We start from the raw sequence: 20488 nt of genomic DNA, 5'->3' as shown, positions 1-20488 counted from the left end.
TGAAGGGGGCTGCTGGTGTCACACCGCCGTGGCCACGGGGTAGCTACCGCGATTTTAGGCACATTTAATGGCAATGTGCATCGTGAACACTGCATCAGTACACAGCAGCAACATGGTTAATGGCACATCATTGTGCACACAATGCCATTATTCCATATAATGCACAAGTGGTCGCATGTTATGTGTGACTCACATTGGTCTGTGGTGCCTGCAATATCACTTATGCATTTAATGTTTCATGAAGCTTTACAGTGTTAAGCTGATGTCAATGATGTGGGACAAATCAATGTCTTGTGGGTCAGTGCTGACCTAGGCAAGGCTTTTCTCACTGTATGGTGTTGTTACTTACTTATGCCACCATATCAGCTCATGCACACAAATGACAGTTTTCCTGATACTGTGATCATTGGGCTCTTGATGTGTGCCAAGTTCACATGATGCATTGAGGTGTTACAGGTACAGCAGATGGGTATGAGCCAGTCATGGTCATTTGACACACTTTAGTGGATGTTACAGTACAAGGCGTGCACATGTGGAATGTGGTGTTCTGTATGTGTGCATTCCCATTGACCTATCTATTGTTTGCGGCACTTGTATTGTAAATGGAGTGGTGTGCCCTCTGCGTGTCTCAAATGTCCACCCATGTAACCTGGTGTGCCACGTATCTCTCATCGCAGTCTTTGTTTTTGCGTGACATCCTTAACGGTATGTGCTGTGGCCACCTCATGATGGTTGTCATTGGCATTTGAACATTTACATCTCAACTAGGAGGAGGCCTAATCTCATACGTCACCTGACAGTGCTGGAGGACATGGAGGATATAGAGATCATTCGCGAATTCCGCCTCCACATACCGACCCTGAAGACCCTTTGTGAACTGTTGGAACCCCACCTGCAGCCTTGTCGCCATTACCCAACAGCATTCACACCCACATACAAAGTGATGGCAGACCTACCACTTCTTTGCAACTGGTTCCTTCGAGGAGACCATGGCCGGCGCTGCAGGGAAGTCGCAACCCATGTTCAGCATGGTGCTGAGGGATGTTTTTGTAGCCATGATGATATATAAGGATCGATACAAACATTTTCCCAGGGGAGCAGAATTGGCCGGTGTGAAGGGTGACTTCTATCCCCTTGGGCACATCCCCCATGTTGTTGGTGCCATAGATTGCACCCATGTAGGTCTGGTGCCACCACAGGCGACTGAGCAAATTTTAAGAAATCACAATCATTATCATTCGATAAATGTGCAGGTGGTGTGCCTTGCGGACATGACCATATCACATGTGTGTGCAAGATTCCCCGGCTCAGCCCATGATTCGTACATACTGAGGAACAGCATGGTGCATCCGATGATGGATGGCAAATCTGCTTCCCGAGCGTGCTTGTATTGTGGGTGAGTATGCCTAGTGATATGGTGTGCTGTGTGTGTGTGACCTGCTGCCCTCTGCCTGTGCAACATTGCAATGTGTGTTTGTCATTCACAGGTGACTCTGCATATCCCAGCCGTCCATGGCTGCTGAGCCCACTACGGAATCCCAGGAACCAAGCTGATGTCAGGTACAATGAGGCCCATGGCAGGATCCGACATGTCATTGAGCGGACTTTTGGCCTGCTCAAGTCAAGCTTCCGCTGCCTTGACAGGACTGAAGGTGCACTGGCATACTCGCCTGAGAAGGTCTGCAAGATCGTTGTGGCATGCTGTGTGCTGCACAACATGGCCATTCACAAGGGGATTCCCCTGCTCCTGGATGATGGTGACGACCCAAGGCCCCCACCTGCCCTAGGACCTGAGTCCAGTGATGAGGACAGTGAAGAGGAGGAAGGAGTTGACATGCGTCAACAGCTCATCACACGCCACGTCCCTTGAAGGTGGATGAAGAGGTACGACTTGTACATTGTCTGTTGTGATTGCTGTTGTTGTGAAGGGCTATGAGCGGATGGTACAGACAGGCACATGTTGAGTCACCTGTGTGTGGAAAAGTGGCTGTGACATTTCACATGTGAACGTATGCAGAACTCTGTTTGTTGACACTTGCTGCACATTGTGTTGTCTGCCTGTAGACTTATGTGTATGTTTTGTGTAGTGTTATGTCTGTGATGGCACACTGATGCCAGTGTTCTGTTGTGTCTCCCTAGGTGCTTAAAAAATATCCAGCCCTACATACTGTACATTTTCTGGATACATCTTGGACATTTTCAACACTGTAAATATGGCACTAAAAACAAAACAGCACAAATTCAAGTGTGTAAGCTATTTTATTTACAAAGTGGACATGTGAGGGGTGCAGGCATATTTACATGAAGTTGGTGATGGAGCAGTGAGTTAACAGTCATGGTAGATGAGATGCAAGAGTAGACACCACATGGATGTGGTGACCTAGTCCAAGAGACAGGCGCCATTGACAAGGCAATGTGGGGAAAGAAAGTCCAAACAGTCAATGCAGTGGGTAAGAGGGTTGCCATCAGGGCTGGCTCTGTGACTGGCGTGTGGCTGGTGCTTTGCCTCCAGAGACTCCCAGGCTTTTCTTTGGACCCCCCCTTAATCGCTTTGGTGGGGGGGCCTGCTGTATGGCCAGTGGCCTCTGTGGCCTCAGGGAAGGATGATGCACTGTCATGCTGCAGCACAACAAAGGGGGGCGGAGGTGTTGTTTGGGACACAGGCCTGTACCTCAGCAACGCCACTTGCTGGGCCATGAGGTCCACCATTTGACCAATGCGTTTATCAATGGACCTCATGAGCAGGATGAGCTCACGTAATAGTTCCTCAGACCGGCCACTTTTTCCCTGGACCTGTTCATATGCCCCGATGACTCTGGTGAAGTGGTCCAGGGATGGTGTGCCAACCTCCTGAGGTCTGGGGATGACCCTGGCCCTCCCACCTGCCCTGCTGCAACGGACCTGTTGCCTCTCCACGGTGGGTCCCCGTACACCCTCCCTACCCTCCACAGTTGGTGATGTGTCCTGGTCATCCAGTAGAACAGGGAGGGTGGTGGTGGTGGTGGCGGAGGTGGCAGCGGTGGAGGCACAGGCAGTGACTGCAGCGGTCTGCTGTGCTGTTGTTGGTGCAGCAGATGTGGTGGTGGGGAGGATGGGGTCCTGGGCCCTGTTGGTCCTTGGCACACCAGATGGGACGGCCTGGAGCTCATCGTCCACACTATCCTTGAAGTCAACATCCGAGAGTCTATGTACCAGGGGTGGAGACTGGCTCTGCTGGTCGTTGTTGTCCTCAGCAGCGAGTTCTTCATCACCTGTGGATTAGATGGGGAATGGTCAGTGTTGAGCACTGTGCAAGTATTCTGTTAGTTGCATGTCATCCGCTGTCTGCACACTACACAATTGAGATAACTTCACTATTATTGTTAAAGCAATAGTGGGTGTTATTATCTGGTGCAGAAGAACATCAATTACTCGTACATGTCAGGCATCGATGCATTGCATGCAATTGGTGCAGTGTGTAGTGATGCAGGTCCCACACCCACAAAGAGCCAGACCAGTGAAGGTGGCTACCTACCTGTAAGTGTGTTTGGCAAAGAGTTCAATGGCTTTCAGGGACTCCTGGGTGGGGGAGCCCTCAATGCTGCTGGGGTGTGGGACAGGGGGCATGGTGTGAGTCGTGGTACAGCCCTCCCATCCCCAAACAAGCCTCCCAGTGAGGATGGCTACCTACCTGTTAGGCGAAGGAGATAAGTGCAATAGCTGACACATGCTCCTGGGTGGGGGAGGCCTCTACCCTGCTCAGATGTGGGACAGTGGGCATGGTGGGAGTCGTGGGACAGCCCTCCCACCCACAAAAAAACCTCCCAAACAAGATGGCTACCAACCTGTAAGTTTGTTTGATGAACAGTGCAATGGCTTCCAGGTGCTCCTGGGTGGGAGGGAGTGCTCCATGCTGCTGGGGTGTGGGACAGGGAGCATGGTGGGAGTCGTCGGACAGGCCTACTACCCCCAAACAAGCCTCCCAAACAAGATGGCTACCTAACTGTAAGTTTGTTTGGTGAACAGTGCGATGGCTGACACGTGCTCCTGGGTAGGGGAGGCCTCTATCCTGCTAAGGTGTGGGACAGGGGGGCTTGGTGGGAGTCATGGGACAGCCCTCCCACCCGCAAACAGCCAGTACAGGGAAGATGGCTACCTACCTGTTAGGTGAGGGTGAACAGTGCAATGGCTGACACATGCTCCTGGGTGGGGGAGGCCACTACCCTGCTCAGGTGTGGGACAGGGGGCATGGTGGGAGTTGTGGGACAGCCCTCCCACCCCCAAAAAAACATCCTAAACAAGATGGCTACCTGCCTGTAAGTTTGTTTGGTGAACAGTGCGATGGCTGACACATGCTCCTGGGTGGGGGAGTGCTCCATGCTGCTGGGGTGTGGGACAGGGGGCATGGTGGGAGTCGTGGGACAGACCTCCTACCCTCAAACAAGCCTCCCAAACAAGATGGCTACCTACCTGTATGTTTGTTTGGTGAACAGTTCGATGGCTGACACATGCTCCTGGGTGGGGGAGGCCTCCTTGCTGCTGGGGTTTGGGTCAGGGGGCATGGTGGGAGTCATGGGACAGAGCCTCCTACCCCCAAACAAACCTCCCAAACAAGATGGCTACCTACCTGTAAGTTTGTTTGGTGAACAGTGCAATGGCTTCCAGGTGCTCCTGGGTGGGAAGGAGTGCTCCATGCTGCTGGGGTGTGGGACAGGGGGCATGGTGGGAGTCGTGGGACATGCCTCCCACCCCCAAACAGCCAGTACAGGGAGGATGGCTACCTACCTGTTAGGTGAGGGTGAATAGTGCAATGGCTTACTCATGCTCCTGGGTGGGGGAGGCCTCTATCCTTCTCAGGTGTGGGACAGGGTGCATGGTGGGAGTCGTGGTATAGACCTCCCACCCCCAAACACGCCTCCAAGCAAGATGGCTAGCTACCTGTTAGGTGAGGGTGAACAATGCAATGGTGTTTGGGTTGTGCAAGGAGGTACTTATCAGTGTGTTGGTTACCATTTGTTTGTACTTGCCAGCCTCCATTCCCCCGGCTACTCCTGTGAGACTCTCAGGGTTCAGTATGGCAAGCACCTTCTCCTCCCATGATGTGAATGTTTTCTGTGGGATGGGAGGGCCACTGGCAGTCCGGTTAGCCAGCTCCCAGTTCTTGCTCATCCTCTCTTTGACAACCCTCTTCAGATCATGCCACCGCCTCATGATCTCCTTCTTAGATCGCGGGGTGGTCCCTACTGCATTTGAACTATCCTTTCTGACATTTGTGTCCTTGTGGCTAATGGTGTCTGTTGTTGTTCTACTCTCACTATCTCATTTACCATGACTGGCAACTCACTCTCTGTGAATTTTGGCATTTTCTGTGCTGCCATGGTGCGTGGTGTTTGAAGTGTTTGTGGGTACAGGGGTGTGTCTGATGGGTGTGGTGTTGATGTGTATGGTGTGTTGTGTGCTTGGGGGTTGTTGGTGCTGGTGTGATGGTGGTAGTGATGGTGGTAGTGGTGGTGGTGGTGTGTGTGCTGTGTTGTTTTACCTCTCCTGTCAGATGTGGTGTATGGCCTTCTCTTCTGGAGTGTTGCAAAGGATTGTGGTCAGTAAAGGGGCTGGTTTTATACTCAGCTGTGTGGGTGTGTCCAAATGGGATTTTGCTGTGAGGTGTGTTGTGGGTGTTGTCTTGGGTATTGTATGTTTTTTTGGGCATTTGTTTTTTCATTGGTATGTGTTTTGTGTATTTGGAGGGCATGGCTACTTTGATTTGTGCTAAGTTTGGCATTGTTGCGGTGTTTTGGCATCGTCCGCCATGTTTTTCATGTATCGTCCGCTGCGGTGGCTATGCTGCAGCTCTTCCGCTGTCTCTCCCATTCACTCCTGTATGCGACCGCGGCGGTCTGAAACTGCGGATCGTATTGCGGAACCATCGGGGATATCCTAATTTTCTGTGCGGTGTCTCCGCTTTGCTTGCGGCGGGTTGTAGGTTTTCCACTGTATTTCCGACCGCTGCAGTTGATTTTTGGACGTCATCGCCCATGTCGGGCAGTTTTGGTCTGCCTGCTACCGCCGCGGTCGGTCTTTTTTGGCGGTTGTTCCTAATTTGACAGCCGGTTTATCTGTGGTCCCGACGGGCAGTTGTTTACCGCCTCATGGTGGTCAGTGTGGTTTTCCGCCAGCTATCCTAATGGAGCCTGAGTATTTTGCATCAAAACAGCATTAAAAATATTATTTTTTAAAAAGAATGTCGATTACATTTCAAATCAAAACATATCTTTTGCAATTTTAAATGAAGAATGTTCAATATCATGTTTTTAAAACCACCATGTTACCTGATACACCGGACATACGGCCACTGAAAACAAGCTTCTTAATATAAAAAATTACATAAACAACCTAGACTAATACACAAAAATGTTATATGTAACATAAAATGTTCTGTATTTAAATATTTAAATGTAAAACATGTTTTAAAAATCATCCAAAAATAAAAAAATTCAATTTCAACTACCCACAAAATTCCCCTACAAAACAAACATCACACGACTAAAGCATTTAAGATTTTAAACCAAAACCAAAAATCACTACAATAACACAGCACTAGAATACATTGCAAAACATATAACAACTATATTACTTACAAAGATATTTTTACAACCAATTTAACAGCAAAAGTAAAGAAACTATGGGCCTCATTATGATGGCGATCGAACTTTCATCTGACCGCCATCCTGTCGGGAACAGGAACGCCTGACTAGCTGATCGGTATTCCTGCCATCGGTATTAGGATGCGACTGCCTTCAATGTGATCGCAGTGTGTATTCTTTGTATTGTGGCGTGTGCTGCAGGCTGCAGCACACGCCACAATACAAAGAAAACACATCTGACATATCCCTGCACCATGTGGCAGGCACCATGCTGTACCAGACACATGGTGCAGGGATATGCAGTTGGGCACACCCTCTAGAGGCCCCCAAGTCACTTTCATCTGCCTTTTCATGGCGGGTTAACTGACATGAAACGGAAGACGGAAACTGACATTGTAATAACTACAGTACCACCACCATTGTAGGGATTACAGTTATTCCGATGGTCCGACTGGCTGATTAAACTGGTCGGATTAGTGTTGGGTCTCTCCGCCCGCCGACAATTCGTCTGCCATTCTGATGCAGGGGTGGTTTTGTATGGTCTGATGGTGGTGGGACCACCACCATCATAATGAGGCCCCATATTCTTACCTGCAATATTCCTGATGCGAATATTTTTGATTTTACTATATAAATGCGATGATGTTCACTTAATATTTGAAAGTCAATATTTTGGTTAAACAGCCCAGAAAACCTCTTGTAAAAGAAGAAATGGAGCCACATGACCAGGAAATCTGTTCTAATAACATTGATCATCTCATTAGCTCAATTCCCAAATTACATTTTGCAGGGTTTGATGTCAGCATCAGATTATATTCTTTGATGGATCTTTGGGTCAACAAAATCATGGATGCCTATGAATCACCTGGAAAATGTAATAAAATAGCATATACATATTATACAAGATACACACAGTAAGGCCCTTTCAGGTCCTTTCAAGGTAGCACATAATCCGTCTTTTAAGGATATATAAAAACAATAGGACCAACTACTTCAAAATAAATCCAACTCCATCTCCTAGTTCTTATATCACTGGCTTCTTTGGTGCTTTCCGTGATGAATGCACCCAACTTTTTGAACTTCTCTTTGCTTATAAATCCAATGTTCTCCTTTTTATATTTAAAAGTTAATATTAAATCTCATACTTAGGATCTAGATTCAACATGCATCTTTCATCATTTGAATTACCTAAACCTCCCTTGACTGCCCACCAACTCCAGGTGAAATCTATTAAACCTCACTCTCATCTCCAAGACATTCATGTTTAACCTCATCAAACTAACCATGACACCACTCACATTTCCTGTAGCCATTACTGGACATTTTTTGCAATAGCTCCTGCTGCCTCACCTTACAATCATAACATTCTCCAACTTTAGCTTTTCTCCAAAATGGTTGCTAGTAACATATAGAGGTTGATGATTTGAGGTTAGAGGTTGATGAAAGAGCAATCCATTCCCCTAGTTCTAATATTAACATGAGTTATAAAAGAATGTCTGAATGTGGAGTGGTGTGGCTCACTGGTTAGAGGCGGCAGACCCGGGAGCAGAGGATGGCCCGGGACCAGGGTTCAATTCCTGACACGGCAGGGTCGTGGATCAGTGTCAGCGGACTCGATAATTCTCACCTCGGTGCCTACTCTAACCAGGGATCACACTCAGCAACTGTGGGCATTAGCTTACTGCATCTCCACAACGGCCCCCCACATACACCAGGGATGCCTGGTTTCACCTTGGAGATACCCAGGTGGGACCATCTCACAGGGAAAGCCAGGACGGGTTTCTCAGCGGTCTATTGCGCAGAGATACTCCTTCAGGAGTCGATTCTAGTGTGTTAGAAACCTGCAATTAATTAATTAATTAAGGTAAAGTGCTTCCATAAAGCATCAAATGAAAACAAAAACACACAAGGCATTACATTTTTACTTCGTGCTAACCCACTTGACTGAGCCAGTCTTGAGATTGTATTTCCACACATCCAGATACTGTACTAGAGTTGCAGGTTTTTAATATTGTTCAAATTTGTGATGGTAGAACAGGAGTGGAAAGGTAAAGATTTGGGGCCAGATGTAGGTAATCCTAATTTACCGATTCTAAACTACAGAATTTTACCGATTCGGTATTTTAGAATCGGTAAATGCTATGTAGGAAAAAAACCTGTAAGTATTACCGAATCGGTACGATTCTGTATTTACCAAATCGGTAATGGGGGAACACATTCAAGGGTGGCAGGGTGTCACATTGATACCCTGTTGCACCCCTGGATCGTGCATGTGTGCAAATGTGGCACACATAAATGCCCTAAGGCATGAATGTCTGCCACATGGCACTTTTGGAAATGCACAAAAATGCTTTTCCAAAGGTGTTCGGTTTTTACCACTAACTTTTAGTTGGTGGTAAATACCTAATCCTTAACTATGCAGTTCATTCATTTGAGTGCTCCCTACATTGCAGATTCAGTAATTTACCGATTCGGTATTTTAAGGAATCTGTAATTTACTGATTCCTTAAAATACCGATTCCGTTAATTGCCGAATCTGTAAATTGGCCACCTACATCTCAAAAGCATAATACCGGTCGGTAACGGCCAAAATGCGGTAATTTCGGCCGTTACTGACCGGTATTAGGCTACCTACATCTAGCCCTTCATCTTCTAACTTGCAATTGCCAGTAGCAAGTAGAAACCAGTAAGGAAGGCATTAGCAGGGTTGGACCAGTAGCCAAAAATCAGAACTGAAATGCAAAGACTCGAGCACAAAAATAATTCAGGAATAACAACTCCAACAGCTCAGTTGAGCATGGCAAATGAGTTGTGAGAAAATTAACTACAACAGTAAAGTAGTTTAGATTGCTCTTAAGATGGAAAAACATTACAGGGAGAGACACTGAGCCAGCTGCTCAAATGGCCTGGTACCAGTTTATTTGGATAAATTAGTTTCTACCATTTTTGTTTGAGGGAAAGCATTCTTCTCTATGAATAGAACTGCACTCTATCCTCGAATACTACCACAAAAGAAAAGAAAGAATCTCATTCAACATGAGACCATACAAAGAATACCAGAACACCTTTTTGCCACCACAGTGAAAAAGTAAAAGATCGGGTGCACAACACGAGCACTTCAGATAAGTATGACATCTCCCCTTAACAGCATGGAACTCCGATTATCTGAAAATCCAAGATACCTACCTGCTCAGTTGGAAGACAGCCTTTATAATGTAAGCATTACCACGCAATGCCTTTACCATGTATCATTTACAATGCACTTCCTGTACCACGAATGCCTTTACGATGCAAGGTAAGTGTATTTTAGGTAAGTGTATGTGTATGTATGTATGTATGCATATGTAGATATACACATATAAATGTGTGTGTGTATATATATACACGTATATATACACACACAGACGTGCGGACACACACACAAACATATATATATATATATATACATATATATATATATATATATATATATGTATATATATATATATATATATATATATATATATATATATATTCTTGCACAACAAAGTCAATAAAGTACGCTCTCAGGCAAGAACGAGGCGAACACCGGTATATCCGAAGTGCTGTTTATTCCACAACGCGTTTCGCCGTGAAGACAGCTTGATCACGTGGAAGAAAGTTTGAAAGGCATTGGTTATATTTATTTAAATCATAGACATGAAAACAGGACTTATCAACACCGTGAATCAACTGAATATAATCTGAATATAAACCATGTATATATACATAAAAATGAAGCTTATAACTTTTTAAATACATGGGGTCACAAAAAACAGGTACAATATGTATATAGAACACCACAGATCTAATTCATCAAAAATTGTTGTAGTCACCTAATTAGTAAAACATTGTGTTAAATGTATACAATAAAGTGGAAACATCCGTGCGAGTGTATGAACTCAACAGACAATCCTCCCCAGTCAGGCTGGCGTAATCCCGATAGTACTAAGCCACCATGTTACCCGCTTTTGATTTGCGATCACCCCTGCTAACGCGAGATGCGTAACGAATGGCACAATGCTCGGACTAAGTAGGACAGAGTGACACTAGTCGCCTCCACATGAAGGTATAGGGAACATTAATCATGGCAAGTGCCCGAGTAAAAGCAGGTTCCGGGTGGGTAACGAAAGGGAGGCACACTAGGTGTGGTACATGTGGACATGGTAAAGTGTCAATATACATGTGGCCAGAAGTCCAGTATTCGCAAGTGCTTGTGAAGAACTAATACGGTCGGCTTCACTCCGCCGATGTGTACGCCACCTTTCACGGGTCGTGGGGATCCAGAAGGAGTTGCCTTTCGTGTATGGATATGTGTATATATATATATATATATATATATATATATATATATATATATGCTACTCGCACTCGTCCCACACGTATCAGCGTACCATCGCAGTTGAACAGGCACACTGGTCCAGCAACGAAAGTCGACCCAGGCTCAGGTGATTAGATGTTTTATTAAATCAAAATATCGCCACCAGCATAACGTTTCGGCCTTCACGGAGGCCTTGATCACATGACGTTAGGGGAGGGACACAAACAATTTAAAGTGCTAGTGCAATTGATCGTACAACATGATTGGTGGATACGTTCAAGGCACACCCAGTATAGACATGAAAAACAGCTTTAGGTTTTTAACAACAGATCGAAAAACGGTATTTACAGCAGTTAAAAATCCATCAACAGTCTTATTTCTAAAAAAGGGAATATGCAATATATGTTAAATAAAGACCTGAATTGCAAAAACCTTTAAAAATTACAATTTGATAAGATGATACATCTAGACAACAACATTACCCAGTATTTTGTAATATAATTATTATCTTCTAAAAAACTACATCAAAAGTTTATTAAAGATGTATCCTGTGATGGCAACCATGTAAAAACTGTTACAATAATACTGAAGTGGGTACATCAACAATTCATGTCATATTGAATTCATATACTGTGACCTAAAATTCATATAGTATTGTTACATTCCAGGGGTTTTAAAATTCCCATCTATGTCCACCAATGCACGTCAAATTAAGAATGTGTAAAGAGACAGAGTGCAAATGAAACATGGCGCAGAAAGTAATAAGGGTATGACAACCTGCACTGATGTGTAACCTGGGGTACAGGTTTATTTTTTTCTACAATATTAATTTTTCCTGTTTTTTAATGAATTTTTTAGAAGATACAACTTATATTTTCATCTTTGGTTTCTGATAAAATCAAAAAATCATGTACGGGTCAAGGGCAACAGAGCATAATTTGAAATTTCAGAGAATTACTCAATGTCACCTTGGGATTTACAATGTGAACCAGTTTAAATGATCTCCAAGTTGTCTACAACCATTCCGGAGAACGAGATGCAAATACAATGATAGATAGGTCATTGTGATGAGGGCCGGGACAAAACAAGTAAGAGAGATGGGCTAATGCTATGATTTAAAGATGTGTGTAAAAATCAATGCTGGTGTTGAGACCCTTAGGGGCCCTGGTATCCAAATCTAGAATATATTTGGTTTCTAATGCCCGCAACTTTGCCTCTCTATTGCCACCCCTACGTAAAGGTGGAATCGCATCAATGACAAAATATTTCAGAAGATGACTTTGTTTGCCATGATATTCTTTAAAGTGACGCGCCACCGGGTAAGCTTGGTCCTCGGTGTTAATGGCCCTTATGTGCTGGAGTATCCTTTTGTGCACCTGCAACTTGGAACTACCCACATACTTCAGGGCACACGGACACTGCAGCACATAAACAGCGTACTCCGTCTTACATGTGAGTTGTTTGGAGATCAAACGGGGATTGTCAGAAAATTGAGTCAGGTATTGGGTTTTGTTCATACCATGTTGACAGGCTTTGCAGGAGGAGCACTTTTTAAAACCCTTGATAGCTTTAAACCATGGGGTCACCAACAAAACTGCTGGGCTGGATTTGACCAATGCTTCTCTCAGTGTGAAAGCCCTTTTGTATGAGATACTGGGTTTTGTTGGCATGAGGTGACCATTAGTTGGATCATTATTTACAAGATTCCAGTTGTTGGAAACGATCTTGCGCAATGCCTGGGTTTGCTGACTAAAAGTTAGAACTAGTCTAACTGGTAGGTTAGATTCATCAGCTTCTTTAGTTGTACTCTTCCGAGGTTAAAGGGCAACCTCCCTAGGCATGGCATTGACTCTGTTGATCGCAGAATCAATGGTTTTTGCAGAGTATCCCCTCAATAAAAAGCGTTTCTTACTGTCCTCCTGTGCCTGTACACACTGATCCTCCGTGCTACAGATGCGTTTGACACGCAGCATCTCCCCGAAGGGGATGCTGCGGATCAAATGTGCAGGGTGGTGACTTTTCGCATGAAGGACAGTGTTGCCAGCAGTAGGTTTGCGAAATAGAGTAGATTGCAATTTGTTATTGCTGACTAAAACCCGAACGTCTAAAAAACAAACGCTCTTCTGACTCATATGATGGGTAAATTCTAGATTGAATGAATTTATGTTCAGTTGCGTGATGAAATCGAGTGCCTCCTGTTCGGTACCGCGCCAAATGAGAAAAATATCATCAATATAGCGATACCAATTAATCACATGTTCTGCCATTATCAGGTGGTGTGTACCCATGAGGACCTGTCTCTCCCAGTAGCCCATGTGGAAACAGGCGTAACTAGGGGAGAAACAGACCCCCATGGCCACACCCCTGATCTGTTGGAAACACTGACTATTGAATTGAAAGAAGTTGTTGTTAAGGCAGAAAGAAATCATCATCATTAACATTTTGTTATGTTCTACAAATTGTATTGACCTATTGTCCAGGAAGAATTGAGTAGCTCTCAAACCATCACAGTGTCTAATACTAGTGTAGAGTGATGATACATCCAGGGTAATTAGCCAATACCCCGTTTGCCACTCTACCGCTTCAAATTTTCTTGGAAAATCACACGAGTGTTGTACATAAGATGGTAATGAGGTAACAAACTCCTGGAGAAAAAAGTAAATATACTTGGTTACATTTTCCAACAATCCATCTCTGGCCGAAATAATCGGCCTACCCGGTGGTTTAAGGGAGACTTTGTGGATTTTAGGGATCAAATATAAAACTGGCATAACAGGAAAGTCTTTTTTTAGGAATTTGAATTCGTTTAAGCTGAGCAGGCCTACACTTTTCCAACCCACTAGAAGATTGCTCAATTCATTCTGGGCATGTTTGATTTCAGTAAGTTCACATCTTTTATAGCATGATGTGTCATGAAGTTGTGCATAAGTCTCCTCCAAATACAAGGTTCGTGGCCACAGGACAACATTGCCACCTTTGTCGGCCTGGCGCACTTTGATCGTATTGTCCGCTTGTATTTTCCTGACCAAGTTGTTATATCGGTTGTTGTGACTGCTATAAAAGCGTTTCGAATTTAAGGTGGAAATGTATAGTTTTTTGATCCCAGCAATGGTTAACTCATGGAAAATGTCCAAATTATCGTGCACAGTCAAAGGTGAAAAAGTTGACTTGGGTTTGAATTGTGTCAATCCTGGTGCATTGTAGATAACAGGTTCATCTTGGGACGTTGTAAGCGCCCCTTCATCACGCAATGATGTTAAATCCTGTAAAAGACCCGATTCTCTGGCTATTGATCCCAAGGTGGATGGGACTCGTAATGTGGAACGTGGATTGGGCATAGAACTGATATTCAAAAAATACTTTTTGACTTTCAGTTTACGGACGAATTTGAACAGGTCAATTCTGGTTTGTGCATAATTGAATCTGTTAGGTGGACAGTATGAGAGACCGAGCGAGAGCATGTCAACATCAGATTTGCTCAGTTTTATGGGGTAAGGTTGATGACTGACGGACCCTCCATTTCCTGTGTTGTTTGTGGAACCACATCGCTTATTTCTTTTTGTTCCACTTTTTCTTTGGAGAGTATTTTTTCTTTTTTGTTGGCTCTTCTCCGGTTTGCTTTGCGGCATTGCCACCGCTTGCAGTTGCGGTCTTGTCGGTTTGTTGATTTGAGATTCTGGGACGGAGTGTGGCTCGCCGGTCCTGGAGCAGGCAGTTTACTTCCTGGCCTAGCGAGAATTTGATAAACCCCAATCCCGAATTATATATATATATATATATATATATATATATATATATATATATATATATATATATATATATATATATATATATATATATATATATATATATATATATATATATATATATATTTATATTTATATATATATATATATATAAATATATCCAAGCTCCAATTCCCTCAAACATACCCAGCCGGGTTAGAAGGAAAGTCAGCACTCACGAAAACAGCAGCAGCAGTTAACACTGACGAAGGGATCTCATTCCCGAAACGCGTTTGTTCGATAAATAAACTTTTCTGCTGAAACTGCTGCTGCTGTTTTCGTGAGTGCTGACTTTCCTTCTAACCCGGCTGGGTATGTTTGAGGGAATTGGAGCTTGGATTTGTAGACGCGGACACAATCGCGTTGTTGGCACCCGCTTTTAGAGTGACTCGTACTCGTGGTGTTGTTTGAGCGAACATATATAAATATATATTCAAATAAGAAGTGACTCAAACAGATAGATTCACCAAAGAACAAAAATATATTTCCACTACAACGTTTCAGCTTCCGCCTTCCTCAGGTAGTTTCAAGATGGTAAGCTCAGTGGTTGCACAGATGACACAGCTGAATTTTCAAAAAGCATCATGAGTGAAGATTCCATTTGGAATGTGGAATCAATGCAGTCCTGGGAGTTCTTGATATATGCATTGATCAGGTTGTATTGTCAATAATGTTCAGTCCTTCTGGATGCAATGATTTTAAATGGTACATCCAGAAGTTTTCCCTGGAGTCCAGTAGTTCTTCCTTTGAGACATGTTCCACAGGGAAAATCTTCAAATCTGATAGTGAATGATCCACTAGGTTAAAATGATTGGCTACAGGCTGGTCAATGTTCTTATTAATTATTGCTGATTTGTGGTTCCTGAATCGTGTGCGGAGGTCATTCACTGTTTGGCCTACATATTGTTTTTACAGCTTTGCCGTTGGCACTGAATCACATAAATAAATATATATGTGTGTGTTTGTGTGTGTATATTACCTACTGGCAGTCGCTAGTAGGTAGTTATAGTTAGAACCAAGTTTCCATAGGAAGAGCATTTTTTGTTTTGCTTCTAACTTTGGCGTTGTTTGATGAATCTTCATGAAATTGTCCAAACATTCTTTGTTCATATCAGCTCTTATGTTGAAAGTTTGGGGGTGTTCATCAAGGGGTCGAGAAAAAAGGGGGGTCCCAAAACATGTTTTTTCTCCATGCAATTTCCATAGGAAATTTTAGTTACGGGCTGATTCAGTGCTATAATTCGGCCTAAAGCCGGATTGAGAGTAATCCAGGCTCCCAGATTGTTCTATTTAGTTCGAAAGATGTATATTCACATGCTTCTCCATGATCTTTCCCAGGAAAGGAAGCAGGAATATGGGTCTAAGATTAGATAAATCCGTCCACGGGACGGAAATATTTTTCCGAATCGGTCTCACCAGTGCCTTTTTCCACCTGTGCGGGACACAGCCCTCAGCAAGCGAGAGGTTGGCAAAGCCCTGGATCCCAGGACCGAGCACCCTGCCAACCTCCGGCATAATTCTGGCTGGAATCTGATCAGATGGGCAACCACTTTTAATTTGGCTGACCAGGTTTTCCACCTCCTTCAAAGAGATATCCAGAAACTTGGAGAGCGTGCCAATACTTGTTCCCTCCCTAACAAGGAATGGAGCTTTAGACTGGCAGGTAGATAGGTTAGAATCTGTAATTTTTTCATAAATCCTATCTATTTTCTCTGTGAAAAAGCATGAGATATCGTTACATAGCTGTTGAGATGACAAATGTATGCTTTCGCAGGCAGCAGGTTTTACAAAGGTCTGCAAAATCTGATATAATACCTTAGGGGCACCGCCGGCAGCCAAGAGTTGAGAGGCAATGTAATTATTGCGGGCAGCTCTGATCGCTTTATGATAGGAGCTTAGTGCTGTCTGGTAACATATTCAATCCGCTTCCTGATGTGAGGATCTCCAGGCCTTCTTAAGTTTCCTGGCTGCTCGTTTAAGACCTCGCAGATCGTCTGAGAACCAAACTTCCGGCTTTTGAGCTGATCGTGGTTTATAAGATTTCATAGGGGCAAGATGTTCCACTGTTGTATGAATAGCTAACTCATATTTCCGTAAGGCCACCTCAATATTTTCAGTGGGTCGGATGTTAGGCATTACAAAAGCCTCCTTAAAAACCTCTTGAGACACTTTATGCCATTGTCTCCACTTCTCTGGTAGCGGCAATGGATTATTGAGGGGTTTACAAGGGTTGGGCATAGTGAATTCTAAAATAAAATGATCAATCCAACTAACCTATTTTGGTGTGTGACATACAATCACAGGTGAGTTAGAGAGCACAAGGTCTAAAGTATGACCCGCCTGGTGCGTGGGTCCAATGTTATGTTGTGTAAGACCTAATAGTGATAGGTTCGTCAATAAAGATTGAGCCTCCACATTATCTTTCAACTCACTATGGATATTGAAGTCCCCTACCAGTAGGAAATCTCTGCCTGTACTAACATGTGGGGCCAATGCCTCTATCAAGGAGGTCAAAATTTCGTACAAGGGCCTGGGGGGCGGTATACTAGGGCCCCTTTCCAGTTAATCTTTGCTGAAGCCCCGATCTTAAAAATCATCAATTCTAGATCTGTAGTGCAGTACTGATCTAGAATAGAAATAGCTATACTATTTCTGTGCACTATGGCTACGCCACCTCCTACCCTGATAGGGCGGTCTAATCTAACTATTTTGTATCCCACAGGGATCCCGAGAGTAATGGCTGTGACCTAATGGGGTTTGAGCCACGTCTCTGTCAAAAAACAGAGATCCGGTTGGTAAGTTGAAATGAGATCCCAAACCTAAGGGTGATGCTTAGGCAATGATCTTATATTACAAAGTAGATTTATCCACCCTAATTGCCTGTGAGAAACTACCCTTATTGGCTTTATATGGTAGAGGCCCACATCGTCATGGTCATACTGTGCTTGAAACCTGCAGTGGCGGCATGAGAAAGGTCCCTCTGGAAGAAAACCCCCCTCTCTTGCAGAGCCAACCAAAGGGACTCCCTGTAGGTCTATAGGTGTTCTGGACGAATAACTCACCTGTTTCAGAGAGTGCCCGTTTTGCTTAGGGAAGGAAATTAGAGCCATGGCTCCTGGCCCCGTCTGATCGCAGACGGGCGCAGACGGGCTACTCTTTGGCTTGTCTTAGGTGTGTCCTTAGGCGCTCCCCTGCGCGTGACTGCTGCGCGCTCGTTGCGATGAGAGGGCTAAATAGCCCTTCCTATCGGAGAACTAGAGCGCAAACCGCTGGTGTGCTTCGTAGTCCCTGGCTCTTCCAGTCTCGCCCTCCGCTCAATGGTACTGGTTACCAAGTCGAAAAGGGGCGGGCAGGCTGTAAGATACAGCACAGGCTTCCCCAGGTGAGTGTTTGAGTTTGAGTTTGAGTTTAAAAATTCTTATATAGCGCTCTTACACCAGCGGTTTCATGGCGCTGTAACTGGCAGATCTCCACAATAGACAAGGAAGGGAGGTCGGGTAACAGAGGATTAAATGAAAATTTTGCTGAAGAAGTAGGCTTTAAGTTTCTTTCGAAACTGGGAATATGGGGTTAAAGATCTGAGATCAAGGGGTAATGAGTTCCAAAGGGTTGGGGCAAGGGTCGCAAATTTTGAGCCCCCCCACTTTTTCCGGCGAAACCGGGGAACTATCAGGAGGGATTGAGAGGAAGATCGGAGCTCCCTAGTTGGCAAGTAGGGGATAATCTCCGAAGAAATAAATGCAGGGGCCGTACCCAATCGAGCCTGGTAAGTGATAGATGCAAGCTTGAATTGGATACGTTCCCGAACCGGAAGCCAATGTAAAAGTTTCAGAAGGGGGGTGACATGTGAGGATTTAGGAAGGTTAAAGACCAGCCGAGCCGCCTGGTTTTGGATCATCTGCAACCGCCTGAGACTATATGCAGGTATGCCTGCATATAGGGCGTTGCCATAGTCCAGGCGGGAGATGACCATCGCAAGGACGATCAACTTCAAGGCCTCAAAGGTGAAAAATCGAGAGACCTTGCGGATGGTACGAAGAGACAGAAAAGAGGAAGAAACCACAGAACTAACCTGGGAGTGAAGGGTAAGGTGAGAGTTGAGTTTAATACCAAGGGTTTTGACCGAAGTAGAGGGGACCGGAGAGGGACCAAGGGAAGGGGGCCAAAAAAGTGAAGACCAGGGACTGGAGCAACCACCCGTCAACACCAACTCGGTCTTATCAGGGTTGAGTTTCAGGTGGTTGAAATCCATCCAGTCCCTGATGAAAATCATAGTAGACTGGAAATTAGAGATAGAGGCAGAAGAAGAGGACAGATTGAAGACAAGTTGGAGGTCATCCGCATAGTTATATACGGTGACCTCCATTTGTTGTAAAGAAAAAATGAGGGGAGAAATGTAAAGATTAAACAGAAGAGGTGAAAGGGAGGAGCCTTGGGGGACCCCGCACAGGACCTTCCGAAAGTCCGCAGTGAAGTCACCCAGGCGAACTGCCTGGGTGCGGTCCCTCAGGAAGGAGGACAACCAAACCAGGGCCGTACCCCCGATCCCCGCCGCCGCGACACGGGAAAGTAAGATGGTATGGTCCACCGTGTCGAAGGCGGCAGAGAGATCGAGGAGGACCAGTGCTTGGAATTGATTGGTGTCCCTCCCCTCCCTGAGGTTGTCAAGGACCGAGAGAACTACGGACTCCGTAGAGTGTGCGGGGCGGAAACCAGCCTGGCGGGAAGCCAGTACCCCATTTTCTTCCACGAAGGTGCTCAGCGACCTGGTGACATGGCGCTCGAGCACCTTAGCCAGAAATGGTAGGAGAGAAATGGGGCGAAAGTTGGCTGGGATCGAGGGGTCTGCGCCAGGTTTTTTTAGAATGGGTAAAATGATAGCTGATTTCAAGGGGTTGGGGACAACCCCCTGAGAGAGTGAACTCTTTAGTAGGTGAAGGGGAGGATCAGGGCAAGAGATGTAAATGTGACGAAGTATTTGAGCGGGACAGGTGTCAAGGGGAGAGCCAGATTTTACAAGGGGGATTAAGGATGTAAAGGATTCCTTAGTCAGAAGGGGGAGAGAGTTTAATTGTCCTTGGGAAGGAGGGCACTGAGGATCAACAAAAGACGGGGAAGGTGCAGGGATATTAGCTTTAATGGCAGCAATTTTATCAATGAAAAAGCTATTCAGAGAGTGACAGAGGGCAAGGGAAGGAGAGGGCTTAAGAGAGGTGCGATCTGAAAAGGCTAGGTTCTGAACAATTGAGAAAATTTCCCTTGATTGGTTCTCGGCTGTGAGGATCTTGGAGGAGAAATAGGCCGTTTTAGCGGCCAAGATGGCATTCTTATATTGAGCTAATAGAGTGGTAAAATCAGCTCTTAAGATGGGACAATAGTTTCTCCTCCAGGCCCTCTCAGCACGGCGTACCGATGATTTGATGGTTTTCAGGTCATCGGTAAACCACAGGTTGGCATCTTTCTCCCGCTTGGAGGTCAGACGTTTCAAGGGGGCAATGGACTCACTGGCTGAGGAGAGCCATTGTTCAATGCTGTTAACCTGAGCCGAGGTGGAAAGCCCGTGTAAGACGGGATAAGAAGCACTTAAAAGAGCCGATAAGTTCGCCGGGTCAACTCTACTCCACGTGCGGACCCAGACATTTTTGGGAAGGGGGGCCCTAACTGGAGAACTGATAGGAAGAACAAAAGAAATCAGGTAATGATCAGACCAAGTGCAAGGAGAAATAAGAAGGGAGTCGACAGGG

Source organism: Lissotriton vulgaris, chromosome 6, assembly GCF_964263255.1.
Source record: "Lissotriton vulgaris chromosome 6, aLisVul1.2, whole genome shotgun sequence".
NCBI classification, from domain to species: domain Eukaryota; kingdom Metazoa; phylum Chordata; class Amphibia; order Caudata; family Salamandridae; genus Lissotriton; species Lissotriton vulgaris.
The sequence above is the reverse complement of the archived record's forward strand: the minus strand, read 5'-3'. Positions refer to the sequence as shown.